Here is a 21,777-nt window from a genome sequence, read left to right on the forward strand (position 1 = left end):
CATCCTCTTATTACTCTTATCTCTTTGTACCTTGTACCTTTTCTTCACGCCACATGACTCAACATTTGTTTTATTATTTATTTTACCATTTGAATTATATATATTCCCACGAGTCATCATTTTAACAAACAAACATTGTTTATTATTTTTCTTTTAATTGGGGTGATTGTTAGAAATGAAAAATTAAACAGTTTAAATATTTTTTAAGAAGAAACGAAATTATAATATGCAGCTGTAAAACTTGATCATTAATATTTCATTTTTATTGACGCAATCCTCTTTTCTTATTCAAAAAGTCCCAATGAATTTTCCACAGTGTTAACTGCATGCCTAATAACACGAAACGTTGAAAGTTGTGTATTTTCTTTAACTTCTCGAGATCAAACTATTTTTTTTCATTATTCATTATCACTCATCAGATATCTAATGTAATAGATATTTTTTTTTATGTTCCAATTAATAAATCGGGAATACAATTTATCTTTTGAATTTCCAAGTTTATTATTATTTTTGCTAATTATATTTGCATACGGAAAATAATTCTACAATAATTACAACTTCGTTTCAAAAAACACTATCTCAAATAAATAATTACAGTCGACAAAAACAATTACTATGAGTATAGAGGTAATTACAATCGAAAAAGTGATTTTTATCCATCATAATTATAATCCGCTGCAATATGATTAATTATCAAAAAAATTGAAGATTATGGTAAGACTACTAATTTTATTATAAGAATGGAAATTTTGTGTACTTAAATCATGAAACGCTTTTGTCACACCAAGTAACAAGTACAATCACACAAACAAAGATATAGTCTTATAAATTTAAATAACGAATAACAACAATTAGAATTTAGAAAAACTTCATTTACAATGAAAATTAAAACCCTCATTAAAAAGTAATGTGAGTAGCGATAAACTTGAATTGATTATAAAATAGACTAAGACTCTTACAAATTTCTTAGATTTCACTTTAAAATCCACTTTTGTTAAACTCTTCATATTTTTCTTCCATTTTATTTAATGAATAAGCAATAAAGATGACTTTTTATTAAAATTATCTTAATGATAAAAACACATTGCATTGAAGATCATATTAGTCTCTATATTTTATTGTTATAAGAAACGCTCGACACACGCACACACACACCACATACACGGAGAAAATAAACAGCAATGATTACTGTTTCGTACAAATATTAAAAAAATGTTCATAGTCAGTAGTGAGTGCTGTACGAAACACGACTGGTTAGTGCAGTGTGCAGACAATAGTCAGTAGTTTTTATGTAGCGCTCTCTACTGTCCCAAACATTTTAACCTTATTTTCTTCCAAAACAGTACTGAATACTGTACAAAACAGTAATCAATGTTATTTTTTTTTCCTCCGTGTACTGCCGTCATCTTGGGAATAGTCAGAATGGCTCCCTAGGACCTCAAAACGTGAAAATCTGATGAGAAATCGATATTCGAGAATCGGGATGAAACCAATAACTTCCCGAATTTTGAAAATCATTGATTTTCTTAACGGGAAGTTAAAAATAGAATCTAATAAATTTAACAATCAGGCATTCTCGATTTTATCTTTACAAGTTTGTAAATATAATACACGAGTGAGTAATTGAAACACATATTACAAAATGGCACATATTACTATTGATTTTTCCGGTCATTAGCTTCGATACATGAAATTCATTCTTCTATTTTATGTACTACTATATGTGATGCGGGTTGAGACCTTGATGCATAGTTTTCGCCATATGATAATATTTTTTAGTCTCTCAAAACTTGTTATTTTTAAATCGACAATACTATATACATATAAATATATTCATAAATATACACATATAGTGTTCTGGACGTGAGGATTCAAACCTCGGTCTCATGTCGTTACAATCTGGTCGCCGATCTGTTGAACTCGCCTCACGCGCGGTTACGCTGATTTGTTATCTCCGACTTGGATCGTTTTATGATCTTGATATAGCGTGAGCTGATCGAAAGTCACGAGACCTTCGATTTCATCTCAGATATGCTGATCGTGTCACTGGCAAATGACAACGATGAAAACGACAATTCAATGATAAGTTTTGTTATTATTGTTATTAACATATTGACAAAGTTATGTATTATATATTGGGGGGTAGCGGTCGATGTAATTGATGGTTCATAATCATAATCATAATCGTTATCATCGTTTATGAAATTAATAAATTGAGTTCAAAATTATGCATCAAGACATAATAATTTAAGTGCGTTGTAATGTAAGCGTTTATAAATATCTCGTGTGAATGGTCAGTTACGCTGGTCACGTGAATTCGATGAAACGTGAAAACAGTTGCGGCCTGAACGTGTCGCATAAAAGACACGTGAGAAGACGATAAATGACCCCAGTGGACATCGTCATCCATTCAATAATATTTATTGACTTCCTTGCTACAAGTTTTATTTGTATTAACATTTTGTTCTAAAAAAATTACCAAACAAACTTGTATTGCTACAAAAGTAAATTGCACGGAATAACAAAAATACAAAATAACTAGCGCTCCGCTGGGTGCTTAATAGAATTGCGTTTTTAGATCTAATAGACTTGAAATTTAATTGGATTATTGTATTGACTGGCACAAATTCCAAATTTCATCGAATTGGCATTTACCTTTCATCCATGTGATTATTCTAGGTAATATTCATTGTCACTTCTAATGTACAATCACAATAACATTCCCGTGGCTTTCTTACAAAAATGAATAATAATTGACACGAAGATAAACATTTGAAATGAGCATTTAGCGTTTCAGTTGAAGTAATTGCAGGTCTCATAAGTGAAGTTGAAATCTACCTAGCTTTAAGTGCGACGAATTTTTCTGTTAATTAAAATTTCAGTAATAGTCCAAAAAACATTCTTTATCTAACAAAACAAAATTTTTTGCTTTGACAAATTTTTTTGTAATGAAAAGATTTTGAGTTTTTTTTTTTAAATAAAAAGTAATAAAAATCGGACGAATTTTTGGTCAGTAGCACTTTAAACAAATTGGTATAATTTTGAATCAATGCCATCTTTTATTGTAATCCAAGAGAAAGAAATTTTTAGAGGTTTTTATTTATAACTTACCGATTTGAGAGAACTCCTTGAATTAAAAGTGCACGAAGAGAAAAATATTGTCAGAATGAGGATACGTATGGTTATTCTGACTATACGCCGTATAGTCATTTTTTTTTTTAGGGATACACTGTATAGCGAATTCAGCTATACAACGGATCATCAAAATGACAATCCATATTATTATTTAAGGGTGTTAAATTTAGTTGACTTAACTATACCCGATCCTCATATTAACAAAACAGGTTCCTATTTTGACGAAACTAAATATATTTATAAGAGCTATTCTCTGTATGATTGAGTTAAACAAATTAATTTTTAAATCAGATAACCGAATTGTTGTTTTGGCGAAACGTCATTTAAGGATGCGTTGGATATTCATTTAAGAGCGGTTGATAGTTGATTTTCAAACGGGTTTTGCTCATGAATAAGATAAAATTTTGAAAAAAACGCTTCGCTCTTCGATAGATAATTTAATTATCTATCGAAGAGCGAAGCGTTTTTTTGGAAAATTTTCATTTATCTATGCATAAAATCCGTTTTAAGATTCCATAAATTGTACAAGTATGACAGAGATACTTTTATTTGTCCAATAGAGGGTGAGAGAGAGAAAAAATGTAAACCCTTCTTAAACAATATTTTTTTTCAGTGTGTAAAATTTTTAAAACAAGAGTGAAATTTTAAAGAGAAAATTTCTTTGCAATCGAATATTTTTTATTTCTCCACTGGAGTTTTTTAAATTACAGTGTAATAAATTTAAACTGTTATCTTTGAACATCATAATTCTGTAAGTTGATTACGTAAAAAAAAGTATTTAAATTCACAAAAAGTTCTCAAAACTAATGACATCAGTGACTGTATATTTTTGATTGATATAATCATCTAGACAATTTGTAAATCAAACATCAGAGCTGATGAAGTATATGACTCATTAGCTGTTATTGAGGATTGGTTTTGGAAATTACCAAAAAAAGTAGCTCTACCGGAAGATGAACGAAAACCTACTTGAGAAGACTTGTCGATCAGTTCAACGAACCGATACCAAATATCCGTGGTATAGTTTCCAGTCACGCGAGTCGTGGGAAAGATACAAAATGTTTGCGTGGACGTTTATGAATATACTGTGAAAGCAATCGTTTACTTATATTTTTTATTATTATTATATTTTTTACTTTACAATTACTTGAAACTGCAAATGAAGCAGATAAAAAGGTTTTAAAAATGTCATGCCTGTGAGGTACCCACACATCAACTTTAAAGTTAGATCTAAACCTGAACACATCCTACCCTTCTTATGTATTTGCCATAACTGAAGTCAAGTGTGTAATTAGTTACTTATACTTCCTAGAGTTACTGCTGATAATGATGATGAAAAAAAAGTTCATTGAAAAAAAAAAAAAGATAATGAATGAAAAAGAAGAAGAAGAATTAAAAGAAGTAGATGCACTAAAAAATTCGATACATAGTCATTAATAAATGATAACCCTACTAGTCGAGAAGGCGTCACTGAGATAAGTGGAACACTATTGCTATTTTCATAATTTTTTTCTTCCATTATAATAGATGGTATAGATTCAATAGCTCCCCTGGCTATTGCTCGTTCTCTCCTTCTCCTACTATATACTACTACTATCCTGACTAACATCACACTAATATACAGCTTGACCACCAGAGGATGTAAGCTATTCTATGTAATTGCAGGCGACTGGACATCGTCGACGCCGGGAAAATTCGCGTGCGCTCTATGAGAATTTTAAATAATAGGGTGGGCAAGACTCTGCCCCTGACTTCCCATAGAAACATATATATACAATTCTCCTCTTTAATGCACCAGGAGAATCTCGACCATTGAGGTCACATTTATTTCCTGAGGGAGCGACTAATGTGTTGAGTAAATTACCCGGAGCTTTGAAAATGTTTTCGATACTTAACTTCAATATAAATTTTATTTGATAAAAGTTACGAAAATAAATGTGCAAATAAATTTTTCATTTTTCCAGTTTCTGATAATTTTTTGAATTTTTTTTACAAACAAATTATTGAAATATTCATATTAAAGAATTTTAAAGATCTATACTAGCAATTATTATAGTATATTTTTATTGCATCAGTTTATTTTTCAAGTAAAACCAAAAATTGTTCAAATGTCTGTTGATTTCAGTTTCATTACTGTTAATGCAAATCTAAAAAAAATGTTCAAACCTCTTGATATTATAATAAAATATATGACTAATGAGAATAAAGTTTATGATGGTCTACCATACGCGGTACTTAATTTTGATTTTCCTTATAAATTTATATGTATTTAAAGTAATGAGTGTTTGGAATGATATTTCGCTATTACATGATTTCTCAAATTGAATTTTCCTTAATTATAAATGTGTATCAACTATGTATTTTTACTAAAATTAGTACGGAATGATTTTTTTATTTCAAAAACTCTTTGAAAACATCTTAAATTTATTGGAAAAAATTATTAACAAAATAATCAAAAACTAAAGTTTCACTTTCGAATTTCGGTCTCTAAAATAATTTTTTTTTTTATTCTTCAATTATTCATATTTCCCTACATAAATTTTTCATTCTTATGAGAGTTTGTATGAATAAATAGCTTAAAACACTTTTAGCTATTGACTAATATGCATTCATTTACTTAACTATTTTGTTTTTGTGTATGTTACGAGCTAGTCACTTGATCAATATTCAAATACTAACAATTTAAATGAGTGCTGTATCATTTTGTAATAATGTCAAATCACGTTGATTGAATGCTTTACTACTTATAGATAATTGAAAGGTTTAAACTTTTCTTCTAAAGAAAAAGAGAATTTTCTACATTTTATGGCTGAAAGAAGTATCAGTACTAATTAATTATACCCGCTATTTTAATTACAATCAACAATTTTTTTGCATTTTTATTGGCGTTCTTATAATGTAATTACATTATAATGTAATTTAGATTAATACAATCAACGATAAAATAAAATCCGCCGGTAATTAAATCAAAGTATATTTCGATAGACAGATAAGAGTAAAAAAATGATTCCTTTTTATCAAAGCTATAACCTTTGCTATAAACAAACGCTTTAGAAATTTATATATATGTATGAATATACAACACAGGAGATATAGTTTGTTGCCTGTAGTCACGGAAGTCCATTACTGTCATTTTTTCTTTGATTCGTTGGTTTGTGTGCGTGACGGTGAGTTGTTCTTGACCTCTTAAACATTTGTCGATGTGTCGCCCCAAACAACCTACTCTTTTATTATTTACATCATCTATAAAATAATAAAGTTGCGTCAAGTTCTCTCCCAGCTTATACTTATTTGCATATTTTGGCATAAAAAATATATTAAATTACAAATACAAATATGAAGCTATCCTTTATTATAGAGCAAGCTGTGTTTCATATTCATATAAATGTTTCAAAGAATCTGACATCCGGTTATTGACATCCACTGATATGGTTGCTGCTGAAATTAATTTTAAAAATAAAATTAAGTGGGCTAACTCGGAAATTCCCGATGTAGTAAAACTATAAATTTAATTTCTATCGCAAGACGCTGATAACAGGGAAATGTGGGTGTTGTTGGGTAAAACAGAGGTGATACTCTCATCCCGCTGACTGGATTTGTTCCTCGTCTGTAGGTCTCGTCATGGGTCAGTGAGTACCCGTTTTCAGTCACGTCTGAATATACTCTACCAGGAGATGAGTTACTTTCTTCTATTTCTTATTCTTTTGTTCATCAAAATTATCTTCTTTTGTTTTGAAAGTTTCTTTGGTATAATAATTGTACGTTCACAGAAACAAATCACTCAATGCGTAATTAATTCATATATACCTATAGTATGTTTTATAATCTATAACATACCTATAACCTATAAGTATGTTCTATAAGGAACACTAAAACGGTTACAATCGGACTAAAAGTACAAAAGAATAAGATTCTAATGAGATAGTAGTGGGCAACTTTTGTTAAGATCGATTTATGTACACATTTTATTTATTATTCATGATTTGAACATAGTCAAATTTAATTTTTGAAGTCAATCGGCCTGTTTATAAGTACATAGTCATTATAAATTTCAAAATAAATCATGAATATGTTGATATAAAAATTAATTTCATTTAATACAAATGAATAAATGAAAATCTATTTTTATTTCTTACTTCCTATTTTTTTTTTATCAAGCTAAGTCATCATTGTGCCTGTCAGTAATGTTCACATTAATATTTTATAGTTATTGGTAGATTTCAATTGACATAGCAAGATTTTTATTTGTACACCTTAAACGCAAAAGCCAAAAATGACAGGATACACTCACGTTAGATATCTTTTACCATTCCTGTAATGCAATATATAATGTAATGATTATTTTTGAAAAATTTGTATGGTTATACGAATAAAAAAGAAAAGAATAGCAAAACTGAGATCGTTTTGGACAAAGTGGAATTTTTGGTTTAAAAAAAGTTTTGCTTTGTTTATAATAATTTTGATATTCCTATGTATGTTCTTTAATCAAAAATTACTAAACTTTGGCCAGTAAAAAAAAAAGAAAAGGTTAAAGAAGCTATCGATTATCCGTATTTTTTTTGAAGTGTTATTATAAAATTAATTTCTATATCTCTCTAAAAGGGGTGAACAATAATACCAAAGTTAAATCAAAAGATTATAAAGAAAGTTTTATTGTATTCTATTTTTGCATGCCTCATAATGCGAATTGTCAAAATCAATCAATTTTATTCTTTAGTAATTATTCACTTTATTTTTGATTTTAAGTTGCGCATAGCACAAAATTTAAACTCTTAAAAAATAGTATCTTGATTAAAAGATTAACATAAGCATTTGTGGTGTGCTTGGTTTGTTTTATAATAATATTTCATTCTCGCCTAATTGTTAACTTTAGTTGACATATATTTCCAATTATCATTCAAAGAACACCTAACCTTTTTTAAAAGTATTTTCATAATCGTTATCTTTTACCTTTTTTGTTAAGTAATAATTCACCATATATTATATATACTTACGTATATACTTATAAAATGATGTGTAGCAAATATGTATGAGTAGAGATGAAAGAAAAGCGTGTACAATGTGGTCTTATATCGATTGATCTTCTATTGTACTAAGAGAATTCAAAGCAAGCCAGAAAGTAAATGCAGATCCGTGAGAATTTTATAATATAAGACCAAACATATATGTAGTATAAGTATAATACGGTGACGTTACAGTAAGTTATAACTGTAGTGAGATCAAGAGACTCCATCGTATAGATATACATTTATATACAAATATCTGTAGTTATATATCGTTCTCTCGACACTCAGACTCGTTGTTCAATCAAGCTCCTATTCATATGCCCAATGCAAAATAAAACATATGAAAGTTTCCATTTGTCAATTTCACAACACAAAAGTATCATCTGAATTAAACACACATACCTAATTTCAATATTTCACATCTAATTATCGATCACTTTAATTGTATTAGAACTACTCCATGAAAATTTTTCTAATTTGGCTATATAATAGAATAAGAAAATAATTTATTGAAATTTTTTACTCTTTTACTTTTTCTAAAAATGTGTATGTCAATTAACGTGTTTCATTGAACTAAAAATTGTCAGATAAGCTTCTTACCAAATGAAAATAAGAATGATCTTTATAACTTAGCATCTCGAATTTAACTCTCTTGTCAGGAGAAGATTCAGCGACAATGCGCTATCTGTCGATTTTCAACAATACTTTTGGTCGAAAAATTATGTATGAACATGTCAAGTCAAATATGTTCTGATATGGACTGATATGGCCAATTTTTAATTTCAAGTTAGACATAGGCATGCCAGGCCATATCAAAAAATTTTTCTATGGGACGTAATTTTTTTTTTCTTTTTTTATTTTCTAAACTATCAAATCGTAGTTGTATTTTCTCTAAGATATATTTTTATAAGTGTTGGCATATCTTAGTATAATCTTATCTTAACAATCTATTTGTTCATTATTTAATGCAAAACAAACGCTTTTTCACCGAGAATGCGGAATTATATTGTAAAGTAGTTTCATCGTCTTGTTCTTAATGATCCAATAATTAACGTTCATTAAATTTATTACCAGTAACTGCACAAGAAATCAAATGTCGTATCAAAACTTTCATATAATAGTTGCTAGTATAGAGTGCGCGTCGCTTTGTAAACATGTTTAAGACACGCAATATCCGTACCATAAAAAATATATATATTCCTTTACATTTTTAGCAATATTATCCTTTAAATATAATAAATATTCACGTATATACACTTCCAAATAAAATAACCGGGGTTTTTATTTTTAATTAAACGCTTTCACAAAACATCAAAGTGTTTTCTTCAGCTGAGTAAGACAAGAGGAGAAGACATATGGAACATGCGCGAGCACTGGCGCGTGTTTACGTAGTGGACTCCTCGAGATTACCTTCAGAGGAGACACGCAGTGTTGCGTATGCCGGATCTAACGAGCTAACTACTCGACACGCAAATCTAATGCCCAATCTTATTCTTATTCTTTAAAACCCGGCTTTCCAGTATTTTCAGCTTAATACTTTTATTTTTATGTTCTGTGTAGAATGTAGATGTGTACATACACTTTTAGTTTTTGTCTCGTGCCTATATTTAGATCCTTAAACTTTATACAAACCCTTTTATACTAGCCCCTTTTTATTTTCGTTACGCACTGCGCATTGCTTCACTCGTTCTTATTATTTTTTTCCTTTTCACAACTCGAGAAGAAAGACACCCTGTGAAAAAAAAATATGGAATTTTTTATTATTTCATTTTTATTTTTAATTTGTATTTATAATCCACTTTGCAATTCACTCGACGATAAATTATTCAAATTTTAATGCATTGCGATTAAATAAATACTTCCATTTATATATCTTTATATTTATTCTTTACAAGTGAAACGCCGTAATATTTAGTATTTTATTCGCAGAAACTAAGTACAAAGCTTGAAAGCATTTTATATCTTCTGATTTTTGGAGATTCGGGCTTAACAAACTTGAAATGTTTTGGGATAAAACGTCGTTTTCAATGTTTTTAAGAGCGGTTGATAGTTGATTTTCAAACGTGTTTTTCTCATGTATGTGATGAAATTTAGAAAAAAAAACGCCTCGCTCATCGATAGATAATTTAATTATCTATCGAAGAGCGAAGCGCTTTTTTGGAAAATTTTCATTTATTTATGCATAAAATGCGTTTTAAGATTCCATTTGTTGTACAAGTATGACAGAGATACTTTCGTTTGTCCAATAGAGGGCGAGAGAGAGAAAAAATGTAAACCCTTCTGTTAATGAAGATTATTTAGAGTCTAAAAGATTGTTTTTCTTTGTAACCATTAATAAATTGAATTAATAGGATAATAATAATTATGTTTAGCTTTATAGAAAAATTTGAAATATTACAAAAATTTTACGGCTAAATTTTTAATTGAAAACACAAAAAAAATTAAGAATACTTCAATTTTTAATTCGTCTATATATTAAACGTAAACTATATCCATCACAACAAGTAAACCCTCCTATTATATATTTATGATTATTTTTTCTTCTAAATGCTTGGCTTAAAAAATGTTTTATAAATATGGTAATATGTTATTTTAACCCCTGACTGGGGAAACCCATGGTTTGGGAAAACAAGAATTATTCCAGAGACCAAAAAACTAAATTGATTAATTGCTCTCTGGAAATAGAAAAATTTATTGTGAGATTATAGGATAAAGACTCATTAACATACAAATACAATGACTTGAAGAAAAAAAAAAGAAAAGATTTATTCGAAAGCTACGATCTAAACAAAATGATGCCTTGAATTTCCTGTTATAATTTTTATGTAACTTTTGTACATTTTTTTAATTTGTTCAAAGAATTATATAGCTTGACGGACCAAAGATTGTAATGTATATATTATGATTCATTATTAATAAAAAGTAGTTAATTTATATTTCCCATTATCGCTTATATGTCTTCGGCACAAACTAACTGTATAATGAATTTCAATCTCGATAAATGATAAGTATATTTTATCAGCATAATTTTCTCTAATATACATGTGGCGGAGCATGGTAATCAGAGAGTAGTGTAGAGTGTAATATTACGGAAAAATGTAAATCATAACTATCAATAGACGTTTATTCAAAAAGAAAAAAAAGTGAATGACATTCAATTGAATTTTCTTTTAATATAATGTGATGGATAAATGGATGAAAGATTACTTATTATAAATTGGATTAATTTTTTGTAGTAAATTTTTAACATAAAGATTGTTGTTCTTATGATCATATTTTATATAGGTATGTGTAATATCACCGATCATTGAATTTCAGGTGCTTAATATATTCCAACCGATTACCTCAACACTAGTTCCTTTGAATGAACACTGCACGCTTAGATCAATATTGTGTATCTTGGTTGTTATTATTATATTATGATACAACGATATTTATTTTCTCTTTGAAAATTTCAAGTTTTTAACTTTAGATACTTAACTTCCTGCTAGGAAAATTGACAAAGAAAAGAAAAAGGGAAGCTATTTATTTTATTTCGATTATGAATAATCGATTTGTTCATTTTCGATTTGAAGAATCTATTCAGTATAAACTAAAAAGGAGATCAACGAAGAGAAATTAGAAAATTTTAAATACCTATTTTTTGTTTTTTTCACTTCAAACAATTTTTAAAGTTTTCATTTAATTCATCTTAAGTCGTCTCTGTGTTGTCTTTTTAGAAGTTTTTCTAATTATTGTCGAGGAAATCTATGGAGTTAAAATATATCAGCAACAGATAGTTTTTTAAAATTAACAGTTTGTGTCGTTTGTAAATTTTTTGCAAGTACTTCTCAATTTTTTCAATTTTATCCTAAATTTAACAAAACAATTCGTATAAATGCTCTTAAAAATTTTATATTTTAACTTTTTAAATTCTTTAAGATTAATAGACAAGATACTATAATGACCAATATCTCTTTGAGCTGGAATATTTTGCAAAATTTACGTACCTGAGAACTACACTAATAAAAAACTATCGTATCAGGATATATCTTACTTATGTTCTGATATGACGATATGGACATATACCAGGTCATATATGCTCATTTTTAATTTTTCGACCAAAAGTAATGTTAAAAATCTCCGATAGAGAGCGGATCATCACTGAATCGTTCTCTTACAAGAGAATTAAGTCTGAAAAGTTAAGTTATAAAATAAACAATTATTGTTGACTCTCCTAAGGAGCTTATTCGAAATAGGTTTTTAGCTTAATAAACTACTAAACCAGTTTTTGTTAAAAACGACTTGTTAATTGACGTACGTATTTCGAATATTACGTATGTAATTAATAAAAAGTAATCATTACTTACATATTTTTTTATTTCCATCCATAGCTTAATAATGACTTACATAAAAAATTTTCCATGGGATATACTGAAGATCAATAATATTTTAGCAGCTATACAATGTTTCCACATTCTTTATTAAAGAAGTAACGAGAAATTTTAAAGTTGTGGTATAGGGTTACCAGATTAAAAAAAAATTTTTCTCAAAGTTTGTGTATAAAGATTGGATAGTTGACTAGAGTAATGATTGTGTTTGGCAAATAATTTTCTTAAGACTGTACACAGCATAATACTCAGGTGAAGAGTTTGCGAGCCAGACAATAACCGCTATAACCAAGATTACAACAACCATAACATTGGATGAGTACCTGTGCGCAGACTCAACCTACAAGTACAAGTATATACAGGTAGAAACCGGGAGATAGAATGTTTAAGCTTTTATTATATAAGCTGTGAACGTGTAGTGTACGCAAGTAGATAAAGAAGGCATAGGCAGGTATCAAATGATTATAAGCACGTAACACATAACATACACAATATAATATAATAATATAATGTACAGTATGTATATAAGTGGGAGAAAGAAAAAACACAAGCAAAAAGACCGAAAAGAACATGCTTTTTCTCTTTAAGTGGCAGGTGTTATCCATCGGAAATCGCGTATTCCGATAAATAAAGAAATAAAAAAAATTAACACTAAAAAATAGAAAGAGAAAGAAAAAGAGAGAAAATAACAGCACGGAGGATGATGGAATTGGTGAGAGTAAAAATGAATGGTGATCATGCAGAGGAGAATGATTCCTTGGCCTTGTGTACAAATTACGTTGTTCCGGTTGCTAATCCATGACTTGACTATTATTCTTTTTGTATGTAATACATAGTAGTAAAATAATGTGAGACGAGACTATTTCATCTCATATGTGTGTTATGTGTATAATATGGTTAATGTCAACTATTATTATTAAATGTATCATATTATAATGAAGTTTATTTAGTTGTCGAGACGTTGCGCACTTGGTATGGATTCAACCGGCATTTGAGCGGCTGCATGAAAACGAACTCATGTCTTTCAATATCCTACCGGTCATGACACCTACGCATACACCAGGACGAGGCTTGAACAAGACCTGGTTTCGTGTGTTATATATATATTATTACACCTCTTAAACATACGACATATTCAAGTTGTTTTGCATACTCACGCAGTGCACTCGAACCCACGTAGTTACCTTTCACGGTAAACTCTGCTATTCCCGGTGTTTGCTTGTTTTTTTTTTGTGTATTATTTTAATTACGGCGTATTTATGTAATATAACATACTTGCTAAAAAAAATTTTTTTTTTATTTATGACAAGTGTTTTTATTATTTAATAAGTGAATTTTTTTACTCATATAAAGTTAGTATTAATATTTTTTACCGAAAATTTTTGATAGGTAAAAATTCAAATTTATCATTAATATTGATTGGAAACATTAATTGAAAGTCATACAGTTTCAAGAGCAAAGGTGAGCAAAAATTTTTATTCCGCGCATCTAAAATTAGCGCTGTAGTAATAGCGTGCGCAAAGAAAGTAGATTATTTTAGACATCACTGCTACTCAATTATTTTCTTCTTTCAACCATAATTTGTTTGAATTAGACAGAAATTGTTAAAAGAATATATTCTATGAAAAGGAGATCAAATACTTCATTATTTAAAGTCAGATTGCCAGTTTTAAGTTTTTTATAAATTATAATAAAGCGTAATAAATTTAAATTGTATAAAGATCGGAAAAAAATTGGAATGTTTAAAAATTTTTAAAAATTTAATGTTTAAAAATTTAAATAAATAAAATACCCTGATATAATATTTAATCAAAATTTTCTTAAGGACGCATGACAATACTATTTTACGATTAATAAAATATTCATTCAATGAAATACTCCAAAATTTTTTTAAAAATTATTTCATTTAGACGTCATTGATTATTACCAGGCAAATATCACCACTTTATTATTATATAAAATAAAAAAACTTCTTGAGCCAGCTTGAATCTGAAAGAAATATTTGAGTAAAGTATATACTATAACTTTTTCTGCACGGGTTAACGAAGCTCACTCGAATCAGGAAATAGCGAAAAATATGTATGGTTATATCCGATAACAAAACCACTGCAGAATAAGAGGTCGTTGAGGTCGTCGACGCGTCAGTGAGAGATATCGATCTCGATTTACACCCCCGGGAAAAATAAAATACCGTGACAAATTAGTATTGAGTGTAAGTCCGTTGACTTGTCGTCATTACTAATGATATACTTTCAAATTAGAAAAATTTCTTTTAGCCTTTACAAAAAAAAAGAATTAATTTTTCTAGAATGAAATATGACGACGTACGTATCTATAGATAAAATTACAAATTACAAAGTATATAGTAATTTTATCGCATCGTCCATGATATGTAGCTTCATAATCATAAACTTCACCCAATCGAATATCTGCGCATATATTTCTCACTGATACACATCAATAGATTTATACTCTCTTAGTACAGCGTAGGTGTGAAACTTATGCACATAGATTTAAAAAACAAAAGTAATATCTTTAATAAAAGAATTAAACTAGGAAGTGTCTTATAATACGAATTTGAACATTAATTCCCGCGGTAAAAGAGAAACGAGAAATGGTTTACCATTTAAAATTTACAATACTCTACACATGTACCACCTGCAGGAAGTTAATGAATCCAGATACTTGAAACCTACATCTCTGGTGAGACGCTTGAGGAATTGAGTATAGAGCATATATATTAATGCACAGCTAAGAGACACTTAGTATATATACTGTAGAGAAGAGGTGCAGTCACCTACATATTTATGCCTCCGCGGTAGACCGCCCTCGTGATGCTCTCAAGCATTCGCCAATCTTAAGGCCGCGTTTTGCCTTTACATTTATAGACTTTACACGACGTTCATCTTGTCTACCTACTCTCTAAGCTCTACATTACTGCCTATCACTATTACTATTACTATATATATATATCACACGCACCAACAATCAAATTGCTGACCCAAATTAATTTAGATTATGTTAACTATTCGTGTTCGAGGTCCGTGTCATCATATTGTGTGCAGACAGATAAAATAGTTATTACACTCTCATTTAAAAGTTCGTTTCTTATTGATTTCATATATTCAACTTTTTATGTCGCTCAATAAATATTTATTCGATTCATTAACGACAATATTACTAATACACAGTATAAAATTTTCCGTCGTTGCGTTAATAAAGTTGATATTAAAATCAACACCTAAAAATGTTAAAAATTTTAGACAAAAATTTCGTATTCATATATTAATTTTTTTGACGCTGTATAATAGAAATTTTCTACTGTTTATAGTCTTACACAATATTTATTATTCAAATAATTAAGGAAAATTTATAAGTAAATTTCCTAGCTTTGTTTAACAAGCTGATTTTTGATTTTGTATATCACTTAATTATATCAAAATTTATTTTACAAGTAAACAGGTAACATTATTGTACATAATACTTATAAGTATACAGATAATCAAGTGCTTATTAATTAAAAAAAAAAAAAAAATACTACACCATTAAAATTTTTAGCAGTAAGTTACACTACTGTGTGGAAGATTTCATAAAATAAAATTCATTTTTTATAAGAATTCATACTTTACAAATTTCATCAATCAATAGAGTAATAAATGAAAATAATTTTTTTGTAAATTTGGTTTATTTTATTCAGTTCGGCAAATATATAGCGCTTGCCCATTATAGGTGTCAGTAATTTGAACAACGGTTTGTCAATAATTAGACCACGTAGTTTTTTAACCCGTTAATTATTAGTGTTGGATGATCGACTTTGCTCAAATTACTTATTGTACTACATTTAAAAAATTAGTAGTGAACGAAAGTGAAATCGATTACTAAAAAATTCAATAATATTAATCTTAAATAAGAAGAAAATAGTATTGGCAATCCTTACCATGCCCTTTATAGCGTCAATAATCAGTACTTTTATTACTCTTCATCTTTATTCTTAAAGAATTTCAAACAAGATTTTCCCCTGAAAAAAGTATATAATTAAAAGAGATTATCATGAAAAAGAAATATTTAATTTGATTAATGTTTACAGAAAAGGGTTGAAACAATAGAATAATTGTAAACCATAGAATTTTCTTGGCTCAAGAAAACTTTGGTTTTCTTTAATATTTTTGTGAGCCAAGAAAATTTGTTCTTTAATGAAGAATTTTTTTTTTTGTCCATTAAATAAGTTATTTTGATTTAGAACAATACTCTGTGGATGAATAGATATATATGTGTAACCTATAACTCATATGAGAATATATGTTGGCAAGTGTTGATTATTAGTTGGTTAAATATCTAAAAGTAAAACTGGATTAGTTCAAAGTAATCGAGAGAAATAGAAATTAGCTAGTACAAGTCGTTGCCAGGAGTGATGTGGTAATATAATGAGTGCGTCGTCCCCGGGGGGTGTGATATAGATGAGACGTGAGAATAAAAACGGATGTTGAGACATGATTGTCCGATTAAATTAACGGTCGACGTGCTCTGCTGTATAATATATACTGTACAGTATAGTACAATGGTATGTATGGTACAAGTCGGATGAATCATTAGTGATGAATATTGAATTAGCACGGTTAAATACAATTCACGTTTAGTACTTTATATATTGAAACTTGCCTTTAGGGTTATGTTTACATCCACCACAAGATTTCGTATGTTCATCCAGACTCGTCTATATAACTACGTACTCGCTGCCGTAGTGGATACATCATAACTTCAAACTCATGTCGCAAATTCAGGGGCATCGGAAACCCTCACTTCACGCATATGTATCGAAAGAAACTATTTTTTGTTTCCTTCTGATGTACAAGTGCATCAAAAAACGTACGGTTTCTCAGTAAGTCCGAGCAGAGAAAAACTTGAAAATGATTCTTATAGTGACAGAATCAACTGTTTTCTAATAAAAGAGTTATTTTCTTATCTCAAGTTTTTAATATTATTAATGTAAGAAAATTTTTCTTGAACTGAGAAAGCGAGTTTTTTTTAATCCAAGAACAAACTTTTCAAGCTCAAAATATTTTTGGATCAAGTTAACTTTTTTTACTGTGTACTCTTGTGTTAATATACTCTTAATTTTTTTTTAACATCTAAGCTTTTTTTTTATCGATATTATACTTTAAAAATAGAGTTTTTATAATCTCTTTTACGATTTCTATCTCCGTGAACTTGACTTACAATAAATTTATTCATTTATTTTTACAACTAAAATAACTTCTTGAACTTATTCTTAACTTTTTTTAACTCTTAGTCTTAACTTTTTGAATATTACGTATATTTTTAGAAAAAAGGTTACCTAAAAACCTAAATTAATCGTTGTACTTTTCTTTACTTACCAATTAACAATAAATAACAACAAAATAGCCCTTTGGCTTAATTTATTTTCGACTAATGATTGTAATCAGTTAGAATTTCCCCACTGCTACTTGTAGTAAAAGGATTCATATTTAGATTATTAAGAAAAAGGTAAAGTCTGTTATAAAGTACTGTACAGCTATATACCCTCATTTTAAGAGGGCGTGTCCCACAACATTTGAAAAATTAATTTCTTTGATAAATGGGATCATTACGATACTTTACATTTTATAGTAAAGTTTTAAAGATTATATTGTACATTGTCTATTTACTTTTTCTAAATGAGTTTTATAAACACCGTTCAATTTTATTTTTTAATTATAATAGACCGTTTTTATTGTTCACTGAAGTGAATAGGAAAAGTACATTTATTGATGATTAAGTTAGCGGGCAATAAGGACTAAATTGTTATGAAATATTTTGATCTATTAGTTAATTCACGTTTTAAGCAATCAATTTTAACTATTTTAGGACTGCATAAGAGAAAAAATTGTTAGTACGATAACTATTATTTAAATTACAAATATTATATAGTCCATAACTAATTTATATCATTATAAAAATATCTCACAATAATCTGGTCTTTATTTCTTGCTAACCTAATAATTTGGTGCGTGTCAGATGCACCAAGTGATTTACGACTAAACTTATTAGAAGATCATTGGCTTTTGTTAGTCTTGATTGCCATTTTCAATGATCTTTATATACTCTAAAGATCTTGCTAAAGAGCTTGGTACGATAACGGAACGGCATTACTAATAGCAACGGATCCAAGGCCGCGCCATTTTCTTATAATTTCCGTGTTCGTAATTTATACATTTGTTCGGTAATAATTTTATTTTATTTAACCATATTTTCAGGATGGTCAAACATTTTATTGAAGATGATCGAAAATTAAATTTTGTATATAGTAAAAACTTATACTTATACTTGTACTTATTCCTATACACAGAGAATTTCTTACTATGAACAATCCAGGAATTGGAAACAAAAGTCCATGCCAGTGAATTCAAAACACAAGATAAAATAAGAAAGAAAAAAGCAGTTTTTCATGTTTTAATTTTTTATTTTTTTAACTTCCCGCTACGAAAATCGAAGATTTTCAAAAATCGGGAAGTTATGGTTTTCACTCCGTTTTACGAAAATCAATTTTTCATCGAATCTCGACGTTTCGAGGTCCTAGGAAGCTTCCCTGATTATTCCCGCGATGGTGTCTGTATGTCTGTCTGTCTGTCTGTATGTATGTATGTATGTATGTATGTATGTGTGTGTGTGTGGTTTTTTTTTTTTTTTTTTTTTTTGGCGAGAGGAGGGAAATCTTCATAAGACACCGGCTATAGATATTGATGATGTTGGTTGCCGGTAGTGTGAGATTTTTACTCACTAAAACCCTCCCCTCTCTTGTACCTGATACTGCGGGACCGCGTTAGCATTACTTCGCAGTACTAGGCCCCCTCCAAGCTACTCCTGTAGCTATTCCTCCTATATAATCCTGTATCTATTCCTCCGCTTTTTCCTCTTTCCTCTTCTCCAGCAGGACCTCACGCGTCAGCCTTCAAGGCCTCGACATATGGGATTTTTTACGTCCCTCCTACTATTCCCTCCGTTCTGCGGCTGTGGCCGACTTATAGTCTGTACCCGCATTTGCCTGTGCCCCGCACATTAGCACAGGGGCACAGTGACCGAGGAAACCACAGAGACCTGGTCAAGGTACAGTCGGCAGGGAAGCAAGCCCCGGAAATCGCAGAAAAATTGCGACTGCCAGGGCTCGAACCCACGCCTGAGCGACTGCTGTACGGTAGTTTAAGACTTAAACCGCTCGGCCACACACGTCGCCGTGTGTGTGTGTGTGTGTGTGTGCGCGCGCGCGCGCGCGTGTGTGTGTGTGTGTGTGTGTGTGTGTGTGTGTGTGTGTGTGTGTGTGGATGTAAACCTCTCATAACTTTTGAACGGCTTGACCGATTTGATCGTGGTTGGTGCCATTCGAAAGGGCTTGACTGAACTTAGATTTTGAATATACTTTGGAACGATTCGGACAGGTTGAGCTCCGTGAGAGCAAAGCGAGAAAAAGATGGTCTCGCCTGTTAATTCAAGATAATAAAATTCTTCAAAATTGTTTTTTAGGTACAAGATTTTTTCTCAAATTAAGTTTTTTTTTTTTTTTATCAATGTATATAAGCCATCAATCTATCCGATTTATACTAGTTTATTTACCTAGAAATGTTATTCTTAAATAATGTTAAAAAATAAATTTTTAAAAAATGACAAATATTTCATATTATGTAAAAAAATTAAATTTTACCAAATCATTTCAATTTCTGTTTAATTTCATTGAATTAAATGATGCATTTTGTTTAAGCTCATTATTTCTGTTCAGAAAGTAATTTGACTTTGAACATCAATAATCTTAGAATTAAACTCAACAGAATAAACAATAAACGACGGTCAATCTTGAATTCTTTATTGGTTGTATAAGATATCAAAGATTGCAACGGATTAATTCTCTAAAGGTTTAAAAACTAATGAACAAATAACAAAGTCAAACAATTGCATTTTTTGAATTTATTGTACACTTTGATAAACGGCACTCATATTTCAAATTTAATTGGTATTTAAATTTCAATTTAAAAGTGTATATTTTATCTTACCTTGATCTGCGGAGAAACTTAAAGAATATGACTCAGTCGAAAATTTATTATATATACGGTACAGTAGTAAAGCACATTTAACGCTTTCGCGCTTGAGTTGTGCAATATGTTACACTTATTATAATTGAGTAAACCCTTTCATTAGTCTTAAATACTAATGTTAAGAGAGATAAAATATATGTCTTTACACTTACAAATCTGTAATTGATGCCTCTAAAGAGTAAATGAAATTACACCACCAACAACAATTAACAATATTATTCAAAAATACATTGTGTGTACAAAACTGTAGATGACATTACATTCAGCATACACGGAAAAAAAAATTTCGTTCTGGTAACCTAACTGTAGAGTTACCACAACTATACACAGTTTACTGGTCGTTGTAGAGTTACAGTAACAAAATGTTATTTAGTTCTTATAACTCAATGTTGTTGAGCTCTCAGAGCTCTACGGAATTGTTCTCAGAGCCAAACGGTATAGTTGAAAGCGCACTACGTTGCGCAGTAGTGGAGCGCGCTGACAGATTTCATAACCTTCTATAATGACAAACAGAATTATTTTGTTACTAATCCATATTATTAAAAATATATGAGGACAATTAAGTTCCTAATTTATTTATTTAAGGAAATAGGTTTTTTTTTTTTTTTGTCAAATTGAATTTCGTTAGAACAGTTTTGTATTTATGGTTTTTCAAGGTTCATTTGCAGTGACTGTTAATTTAATTTATTAGTTGAATATATTGTGATAAGCAATAAGTTATCGGAATACATTAAAAAGACCCCATTTAACACAAAATAAAATTTGTTTTCGTTTATTTATCTTTTCTTGTGCATATACGGTAGTGATTTTATGTCTAATATTTATTGATATAATTAAAAAAATACACGGAAAAAAAAATTTCGTTCTGGTAACGTAACTGTAGAGTTATCACAACTATACACAGTTTACTGTTCGTTGTAGAGTTACAGTAACAAAATTTTATTTAGTTCTGATAACTCAATGTTGTTGAGCTCTCAGAGCTCTACGGGATTGTTCTCAGAGCCAAACGGTATAGTTGGGAGCGCTCTACGTTGCGCAGTAGTGGAGCGCGCTGACAGATTTCATAACCTTCTATAATGACAAACAGAATTATTTTGTTACTAATCCATATTATTAAAAATATATGAGGACAATTAAGTTCCTAATTTATTTATTTAAGGAAATAGGTTTTTTTTTTTTTGT

At 29.4% G+C, this 21,777-nt stretch overlaps 1 long non-coding RNA gene across 1 annotated transcript; it reads right to left on the reverse strand.

The window, feature by feature from the left end:
- Positions 1-6,088: 6,088 nt before the first annotated feature.
- Positions 6,089-8,609, reverse strand: LOC123258518. Its single transcript, XR_006508084.1, has 3 exons — positions 8,130-8,609; positions 6,462-6,573; positions 6,089-6,378 (listed from the first exon to the last, which is right to left on the reverse strand). It is a non-coding gene; the product is annotated as an uncharacterized LOC123258518 (long non-coding RNA).
- Positions 8,610-21,777: the final 13,168 nt, after the last annotated feature.

The sequence above is a fragment of the Cotesia glomerata genome, linkage group LG2 (genome assembly GCF_020080835.1).
Source record: "Cotesia glomerata isolate CgM1 linkage group LG2, MPM_Cglom_v2.3, whole genome shotgun sequence".
NCBI lineage: Eukaryota > Metazoa > Arthropoda > Insecta > Hymenoptera > Braconidae > Cotesia > Cotesia glomerata.